The sequence below is a fragment of the Epinephelus fuscoguttatus genome, linkage group LG19 (assembly GCF_011397635.1).
Source record: "Epinephelus fuscoguttatus linkage group LG19, E.fuscoguttatus.final_Chr_v1".
NCBI lineage: Eukaryota > Metazoa > Chordata > Actinopteri > Perciformes > Serranidae > Epinephelus > Epinephelus fuscoguttatus.
In genome coordinates this window covers 8175207-8183905 of record NC_064770.1, presented here as the reverse complement: position 1 = coordinate 8183905, position 8699 = coordinate 8175207, and positions in this window count along the sequence as shown.

Sequence of the window (8699 nt, the reverse complement as noted above, 5' to 3'; positions counted from 1 at the left end):
GAGGGGAGTGTCAAGGCTGACACTGAGAAGATCAGAGCGGTGGAGGAGTGGCCCACACCACAGAACCGAAAGGAGCTTCAGTGGTTCCTGGGGTTTGCTAATTTCTACTGGAAGTTTATTCGGAACTACAGTAAAGTAGCTGCACCCCTCACCCGCCTCACCCGCCTTCCAAGCTTTCTTTCAGTTGGTCCCCTGACGCTGAGAAGGCCTTCCTCCATTTGAAAAGTCTGTTCACCTCTGCGCCTGTTCTCTCTCAGCCCAACACCAGTGAACAGTTCATCGTTGAAGTCGATGCTTCTGACACTGGGGTGGGGACGATATTAAGCCAACGCTGCGGTCCTGACAATCGGCTACATCCCTGCGCCTTCTTCTCCAGACATCTCTCTCCGCCGGAGCGTAACTATGATGTGGGCAACCGTGAGTTGCTGGCTGTCAAGTTGGCTTTGGAGGAGTGGAGGCACTGGTTGGAGGAGGCGGAGCAGCCGTTTGTCGTTTGGACTGATCATAAAAACTTGGCGTACATTAAGTCTGCTAAGAGACTAAATTCCAGGCAGGCTAGATGGGCACTCTTCTTCAGTCGGTTCAACTTCACCATTACGTATCATCCTGGCTCTAAGAATACTAAACCTGATGCTCTCTCTCGTCAGTATTCTGACCCTGAATCCAGTCCTGCCCCGGAGTCCATCCTCCCTGACGAGCGTGTGGTAGCTGCTTTAACCTGGGGCATCGAAAAAGTTGTCAGAGATGCCCAACTTCAGGACCCTGATCCAGGTAACGGTCCTGTAAACCGTCTGTTTGTGCCCCCCTCTGTCCGATCCCAGGTTCTGCAATGGGCTCACACCGCTCGATTCTCCTGCCACCCTGGTGCTAAGCGTACCTCAGCTGTCCTCAAGAGGCATTTCTGGTGGCCCGCAATGGATGTTGACACCCGGGAGTATGTGGCTGCCTGCACAGTCTGCGCCCGCAGTAAGACCCAACATCTGTCACCTGCTGGACTTTTACACCCTCTGCCCATTCCTAGCCGCCCTTGGTCCCACATTGCTTTGGACTTTGTCACTGGCCTGCCTGACTCCCAAGGTAACTCAGTCATACTCACAGTAGTTGACAGGTTTTCTAAAGCAGCCCACTTTATTGCTCTCTCAAAGCTGCCTTCAGCAATGGAAACAGTTAACCTGTTAACTGTACATGTCATAAAGTTACATGGGATTCCCTTTGATATTGTCTCTGACCGCGGCCCTCAATTCATCTCAAGTTTGGAGGGGGTTTTGTAAGGCTTTAGGGGGTACAGCCAGCCTGTCATCAGGTTTTCATCCTCAGTCCAATGGCCAATCTGAGAGAGCAAATCAAGAGTTAGAAGCTGCTTTACGTTGCATGACCTCTGCTAACCCTTCTTCCTGGAGTTCCATGTTGCCTTGGATTGAATATACACACAATTCTCTGCCTTGCTCTGCCACCAGACTGTCACCTTTTGAAGCCTCTCTAGGTTATCTGCCTCCTTTGTTCCCGGACCATGAGGTGGAGTTGGCTGTTCCTTCGGTCCAGGCCCACGTTCACCGCTGCAAGGAGGTTTGGACCCAGACCCAGAGGGCACTTGAACGTTCCCAGCAAAGTGCCCAGGACACTGCTAACCGCCGGAGGAGGCCAGCCCCCCAGTATCAACCAGGTCAGTCGGTGTGGCTGTCAACTCAGAACATTCCACTTCATGTTGAATCCCGTAAGCTCTCTCTCGTTTCATTGGTCCATTCCCCATCTCGGAAATAATCAACCCTGTTGCAGTAAAGCTTTCTCTACCCAATAATATGAGGATCCACCCTGTGTTCCATGTTTCTCAACTCAAACCAGTGACTACCAGTGTGCTGTGTCCTCCTCTCCCTGATGACCATCCTGCCTTCACGGTCAACCGTTTGGTTGATGTCCGGCGTCGTGGCCGGGGCCTCCAGTACCTGGTGGACTGGAGGGGTATGGTCCGGAGGAGCGCTCTTGGGTCCCTCGGTCCTTCATCTTGGACCCTGCTTTGGTCCGGGAGTTCCATCGTTCCCGCCTGGAGGCACCCGTTGAGGGGGGGGGGTACTGTTAGGATTGCACTTGTGTTTTTCCTTTCCTCCTGTCCCCCCCCCCCCTTTCTGTCAGCAGGAGCAGGCAAGGCGTGGCTTCTTCTACTCACCTGCAGGCAGTCAGCAATCATCCACTCACCTGCACACATTCTGCAATCACCCTGGTGTATATAGATCGGCTCTTCCCTTCAGTTGTCGCCAGTTCGTTGTAAACCCCTCGTGGTAATGTTCTCGGCCTCGGTCTTGTACCAGCTCTGTATGAGTTTTGTTCTTGTTGTACCTTCTTGGCTCCTGACTCCTCTGTTGCAGCCGCCTTCACTCCGCTGCTGACCTGCCTCGCCTGCCGCTGCCTTCACCTGCTGCACTCCAGCTTCAACCAGCAAACCCCTCAACTGTCTGCCCTGCTCCGACTCTGACATCCAATCCTGGAATACTCACCCTGCTACTGCCAAGCTCCAGCTTCTCCCCTCTGGACCTCCCCTGCCTCTGTCAAGCTCCGTCCATCCGCCCCCCCCTCCCTCTGGACCTGCCTATCACCGGTACCCACCATTGTCAAGCTAACCAACCTTGTGGTCCTGCGGCAGTGTCCCCACCTTTCACACCAGAGACCTGGGTTCAAAACCCACACAGGACACTAGTTTCAAGATTTCTTTGTGAATAAATTTTTGAGTCCTCCTTTCGTTCTTGAGTTTAACAGTCCTCACTGCTATATGCCACTAAATCCCCTTAAATCTAACACACTGGACCTTTGACACCCTGTCATATTTAAATTACAACCATTTACATATGTGAAAACTGCTTTTACACCAAACATCCTCAAACTATTTGGTATCACAAACTGGCATCGAACTGGTATGGCAAAATCAATTAATTTTAATGGAACTGCACTGATTAGTGGCTTCACTCGGGGGGCACCAAGGGAATCATCACATTTTTTTGCATAATGTCTAAGGGCACTGGATGGCATCATACTGACACTGCTTTTTAATAGTGTGTGGACCTATTGTCCCCTTAGCCACTGAGCTAACCAGCTCACAACAGTTGATTTCTTCTTCATTACGCATTTTTCACTGTCTGTCATACTGTCAGTATGTTCCAGCCCGGCTTACGCAAAAATCAAAACTTCATGGTTACAGAAAATAATGAAAGCTCAGTGACAAACAGCTGCCTCCCTTAATCAATAGTCCACTGGAAAACAGTGAAAACAATTGTTCTGTTCCAGGGAATCCTAATCAGTTTGGGCAGAGTTCAGTTTGTCACCAAATTCTGGGGAACCTTATCAGCATGAGTCGTACAATGGTCGCAGTTTCTAAATGAACTCAAACATATCATTGACAGACATATTTTAATAAACCACTATTGGCTGTGTAATCAACTCAGAGCTGACAAACACAATGCAAAGTGCAGATCTGATGCACTTCAGATCATTGTGCTGCACTTATTACACATTGTTAAGCATTAATCTAAATTAGCTTACCACCACATTCTGAGGAATCTTATCAACATGGGCACTGCTTCAGAATGAGCTGTAATGACGTGATAATTTGTCTTTGTCCTCTCTTGGATTTATCACATTTTTATTTGATCTTTGACTGATACATTAGGGTGTACTTGACAGTTTAGGCAGCTTATTTTGTTATCTTTGTGTGTTAGTACCGTCTCACAGAGCTGCTGGCATGACTGTAGAGTTTTAGTCCTGTTAAGTAGCAGGTTGAATCTTCAACTGTCTTTTCATGACCCCATAGATGTCTACTGTCTGCCTGGAATGATAAAAGGTTTGCTCATGGCAAAACCAGAATTTACATCCAATATTTCCTCAAACTGTGAGGGCATTTCCCCGGCCTGCCATACCAACACAGCAAAGAAAAAGAGCAGAATCACAGAATACCGTACAGAGACAGGGTGGGGGACATACAGAACTCATGACTCCCACTACGCATTGCACAACTTCAGCTCTGACAATGTGGGTCTTGTTGCACATAAATCCTTGGAGGAAAATAAAATCTCAGACAGCATTTGTTTCCACCCCGTCCTGGACTGCAACTCTCCCATCTGGGAGGCTCAGAGAAGTGTTTTCCTCCAAACAACCAAAAGAAGAAAAAACCTGGGAGAGACAGAGACTCCTTAGTCTCCACTGTGGCAATAGGTGAAACCAAGATTTTTCTAACATGTTCGTCGGAGGAAAGCCAAATCTGACTATTTTGAGTAATATCTCACACACACACACACACACACACACACACACACACACAAAGTAAACAGGAGTTTATCATATAGCTTATGTCTCTGTTCTGAGCAACTTTTGAAGAGCATGTTCAAGAAATCAATTGTCAGGAATCATATTAATATTGGCACAATTTAATGTAAGAGGAAAAAAATGTTGCTCAGTGCAAGCTGTGTGTTAATAAAAGGATATCAAAACATCCACACACTGATCTCCATTGCAACCAAGTAACACCCAGTTCATGAGCCTGTTGCCTTATCATCTGCACAAAGCCAACACTGACACAAATGCAGCTGCAAAACCTTTGCAGTTTAGCATTTCCTGACTCCAAATGACTCATCTGATGATGATCAGATGATGTTGATGGAGATCAGGTGGTGAAATCCAGTTTTGGTGTTTGGTTTGGCAGGAAGCTGTGCTTGTGTTTCTGCAGCTCAGACCTCTTGGACTCTGGGTGAAAAAATTTGTCATGAAGCACAATGAAGTGCAGCATGTTAGTAACACTTATATGAAGACATATGTGAAGAACATCAATATAATTATCTGAATTAATGTATTTATTTAAAACAGTATCAACAGAGATCCTTTTTTTTTCATTGACCTGATTGACTGACATTCTAGCCGTGCTGCTGAAATGGCCTCACTAGAGGTCAGTGATAGAAGATGTGCCTTATTTGACACAAAGTTTCATATTTTTTTTTAAACGTGTTACATCACACCAGAGGCTTCCATTGCTCTCTGATAGACTATTCAATAGCCCCTTTTACACTGCCACATTTTCCGCGAATGTTGGGCCGTTTTGCCAGCAAGCTGCAAGCGTTTGGAAACACAGAGCCAGATTGGTGAGTTGATCTGAGGCACCCAATTTTCCGCCTCGTAGGCTAGTCATATTGGCGAAACCCTTTTAGTTTGAATGGACACAAACCTGACAGACACTGTAAAGATGAGCAACTGGGGAGACAAGGAATTGCACGCCCTCCTTGCCCTTGCAAGCCCTGCCCTGTCTGACTGTGTATTCTGTTGCTGGATGTTGAGGGCTTGTGCTGAGGATCATTATATATGTACTGTTTTTGGCTGTCTTTTGGCTGTCTCGCATGTCTGCTGCTGTGTTTGCCGCTGTTGTCCGTTTATGCTGGTGATGTTTACATGAGTGTTTGTGTGCTGTGCTACATGTGTGTTGCATACTGCCTTTTAATATGTTATGCTGTTTTTATATCCAGCTTTTACTCTTGCCAGACCTTCTTTGTAAATAAGAACTTGTTCTTAAAGGACCTGCCTGGTTAAATAAAGGTTAAATAAAATTAAATAAAATAAAAATTTGCTGTGTGGTAGTTTGATTTTACACATTGCATCAGGAACATGTAACATATAAGCATCAAACTGAAATAATAAAGGTCTTAAAACTAGATCTTGACAAAGGGACTCCATTCAACTTATGGACCTATGGAGAAGGACCCATTTTAAGACATAAATGTCCTCCTGTCATGCATTTTCTCCAACAAATTTTCTAATAAATGTTGCACCAACAGTTGAAGTTAGAGCTTTAGGGGCCCTTGGAGTTCTGGGGCAAGGGGGAAGTTGCCCACTTTGCCCTGTTGGTAATCCAGCATTGATATTCTAAATAATAGTTAATACAATGTTTGCATTGGTACAGTTACTGTAGTAGCCTGTTAGTATTGTAACATTAGCATTATTCTTACATCACAATACATCACGGAGCTACGACAAATCCTGTGTTTTGATCTATTCTTTTTCAGACCCACAGCCTGGTTGAGTTGCCAGAAAAGGTACATTGTTTTCTCAAAACTAAGTTTAAAGCTTTCCTGGTGGTCAAATCTTCTTTTTGTCTTTCCTCTATTGCTGCAGGTACTCATACAGTAAAAGTCTTATGATTGTCATGCACCAACTCATACATACTGCTGCAGCTGTTCAGTTGTGATGGAGTTCCAGGTACCACTTCCACAGGGAGTCTTGCATCATGTGCAGTCAGTACACAATGATGAGTCAGATCTGTGTTGCTGTAGATGGTGTTTTGCCTTCTTCATTTAAAATGGTGACTATGGATGGATGTCTGTATATTTGGATGCACAGTTATGGCATCCAAGTGAATGGGATTATGGAAACAAGCAGCTGAAATGAATTTCCTCAGTGGGGTGTTTGGACTATGGAGCCTTAGAGATGGAGTAAGGAGTGAAGACATCCAGAAGGAGCTCAGAGTAGAGCAGCTGCTGCTCTTTTGCTTCATCACAAGCTAGTTGAGGTGGTTCGGGCTTCTGCACTTTCCTCTGGGCATGTCCAACTGGTAGGACATCCCGGGAAAGACCGAGAGCATACTGGAGAACCTCATCTGGTTTGGGAAGGCCTCAGGATCTCCCAGAAGGAACTGGAAAATGTTCCTCGGGAGGAGGACATCTGGACTACCTTGATTAGCCTGCTGCCACCACAACACAGCCCCGAGGCAGAATTTAATGGATGAAGTTATTGCAGGCTGCAGACAACGGTCTACGGTGACTGCTGTTTGTTCTTGGCAGGCTGGGCCCAGCCATATGTTGAAAGGAGATCATTAGGCCATTATAAGGACACAAGAGTACTCAAAACAAAGTATCTCCTATGACGTTTCATTCAACCAAATCTGAAGAAAAAATGTTTATACCTGTTCTGGATTCCAAATGACTCGAAGAAGGGGAACTGCCAGCGTTTATAGCCTACTCTTGGTTGCACGAAATTGCACAAATCCCCTTTAAGAAATCTGGTTTGTCATCTCACCATAATCTTGCATACTGATTCATTGAGGGACTTGAGGGCTACCACAGAACAAAAGGTCAATAGAAAAAAAGAATGAGTGGGGCTTAAACCTCAGGTCTTGCCATGAATACACATCAGCCAGAACATTCAAGGGCCCGCACATCCTCACCCAACCATGGCCAAAGAAGTACAGCCACAATTCTGTACAGGCTGCCCTGTGAGTAGATCATTTACTTACTGCTAGAGAAGCCCTTGTGTTTCTTCTTGCAGAGAAGGCCATAGATAAAAAAAACACTAAACACTATTCATGCTTTCAATCATGAAAATAATTTCATTGCAATTGCACATTTAAATTGCAAACAGTGACTTTATGTTTTTTTAATTTTGAATTTTAACTGTTTATTTATGCACTGTTTTGTTTCATGAAATGCAAGTAAAAAAGAACATGAACTTGTGTCAAATAACAATAAGTCTATAACATCTTTAATCGCATGTAATAGCCTACTTTCACATATCAGTCACATTTATGTGTGGTAGGCATTTCAAAGTCTAGTTCTATTTTATCTCAATTTTAAGACCACATTTCCCATAAATCCCATCACCTCCTGTTTTGACATATTTTCAGTCAAACAGCTTTGGGGTTTGTTTTGATGATGAGAGGTGTGGGTGAAGAGCCTTGCTAGCTGCAACTGAGAAGTTTTTGGTGACGAAGCGAGTTTTGTTTGGGTGGTTTTGTTTGCGATGATGACGCAGAGAAATCACAGGAATTGTACAAAATTTCAAGTTTGATCTGAACTGCTGAACTACAACTCCCCTTTCTCCAATTGGATAACTTTACCTGATCAAGACATGGGTTATTTTCTATCTGCTTTACTGAAAGCAAAATTGTGTAAACACATGAGGTTAGCTAACAACAAGTGATGTTAGTATATAGTGAGGGTTTCTCTTCCACAACCACCCCTTTTTGGGGGTCAGTCTGTGACCTTGTAGATCATTTCAATTCTAAAATTACAAATTTTATTGATGCCATTGCACCCACTAAGGTAAAGGCGGTCTCTCATTAAGAAGATCTCCTTGGAGAAATGCCATGCTAATAAGAAAAGTGTTGTAAAGCAGGACACAGGTGGGGAAGAACAAAACCCCAGATTCATTATGACATCTACAAAGAAAACTACGAAAGCATCAAGGTCCTTCTTCTCTGACATTATTCCTATGAACAGTATGAATGTATGTGCCTTGTTTGCTAACTGTCAACAGGCTAACTAAAGCGCCTGTATCTGTACAGCCTCTGAACTTGAATGGAGTCTGGTTTCGTTCACACCACAGCACTGAGACTGCTCTTGTTAAGGATTACAATGGCATCCACTTAAAAATAGACAGTGGCAGAATTTTAGTCCTAGCAATACTTGATCTCAGTGCTTATTGATACGGTTAACAACACCATATTACTAGACCGGCTAAAAAACTGGGTGAGTCTTTCTTGTACAGAAGCCTACTAAACTGGTGTGTATCATACTGAAAGGAAAGGTACGACTTTGTGTGTATATAATTACACATCTGAACTGACAAAACAACATGCGGAGCTCCCAAGGTTTCATTCTGGGGTCCCTTCTTTTTAACATCTACATGCTCTCACTGGCTCAGATTATGGAGAATGACAAAATGTATTACCATTT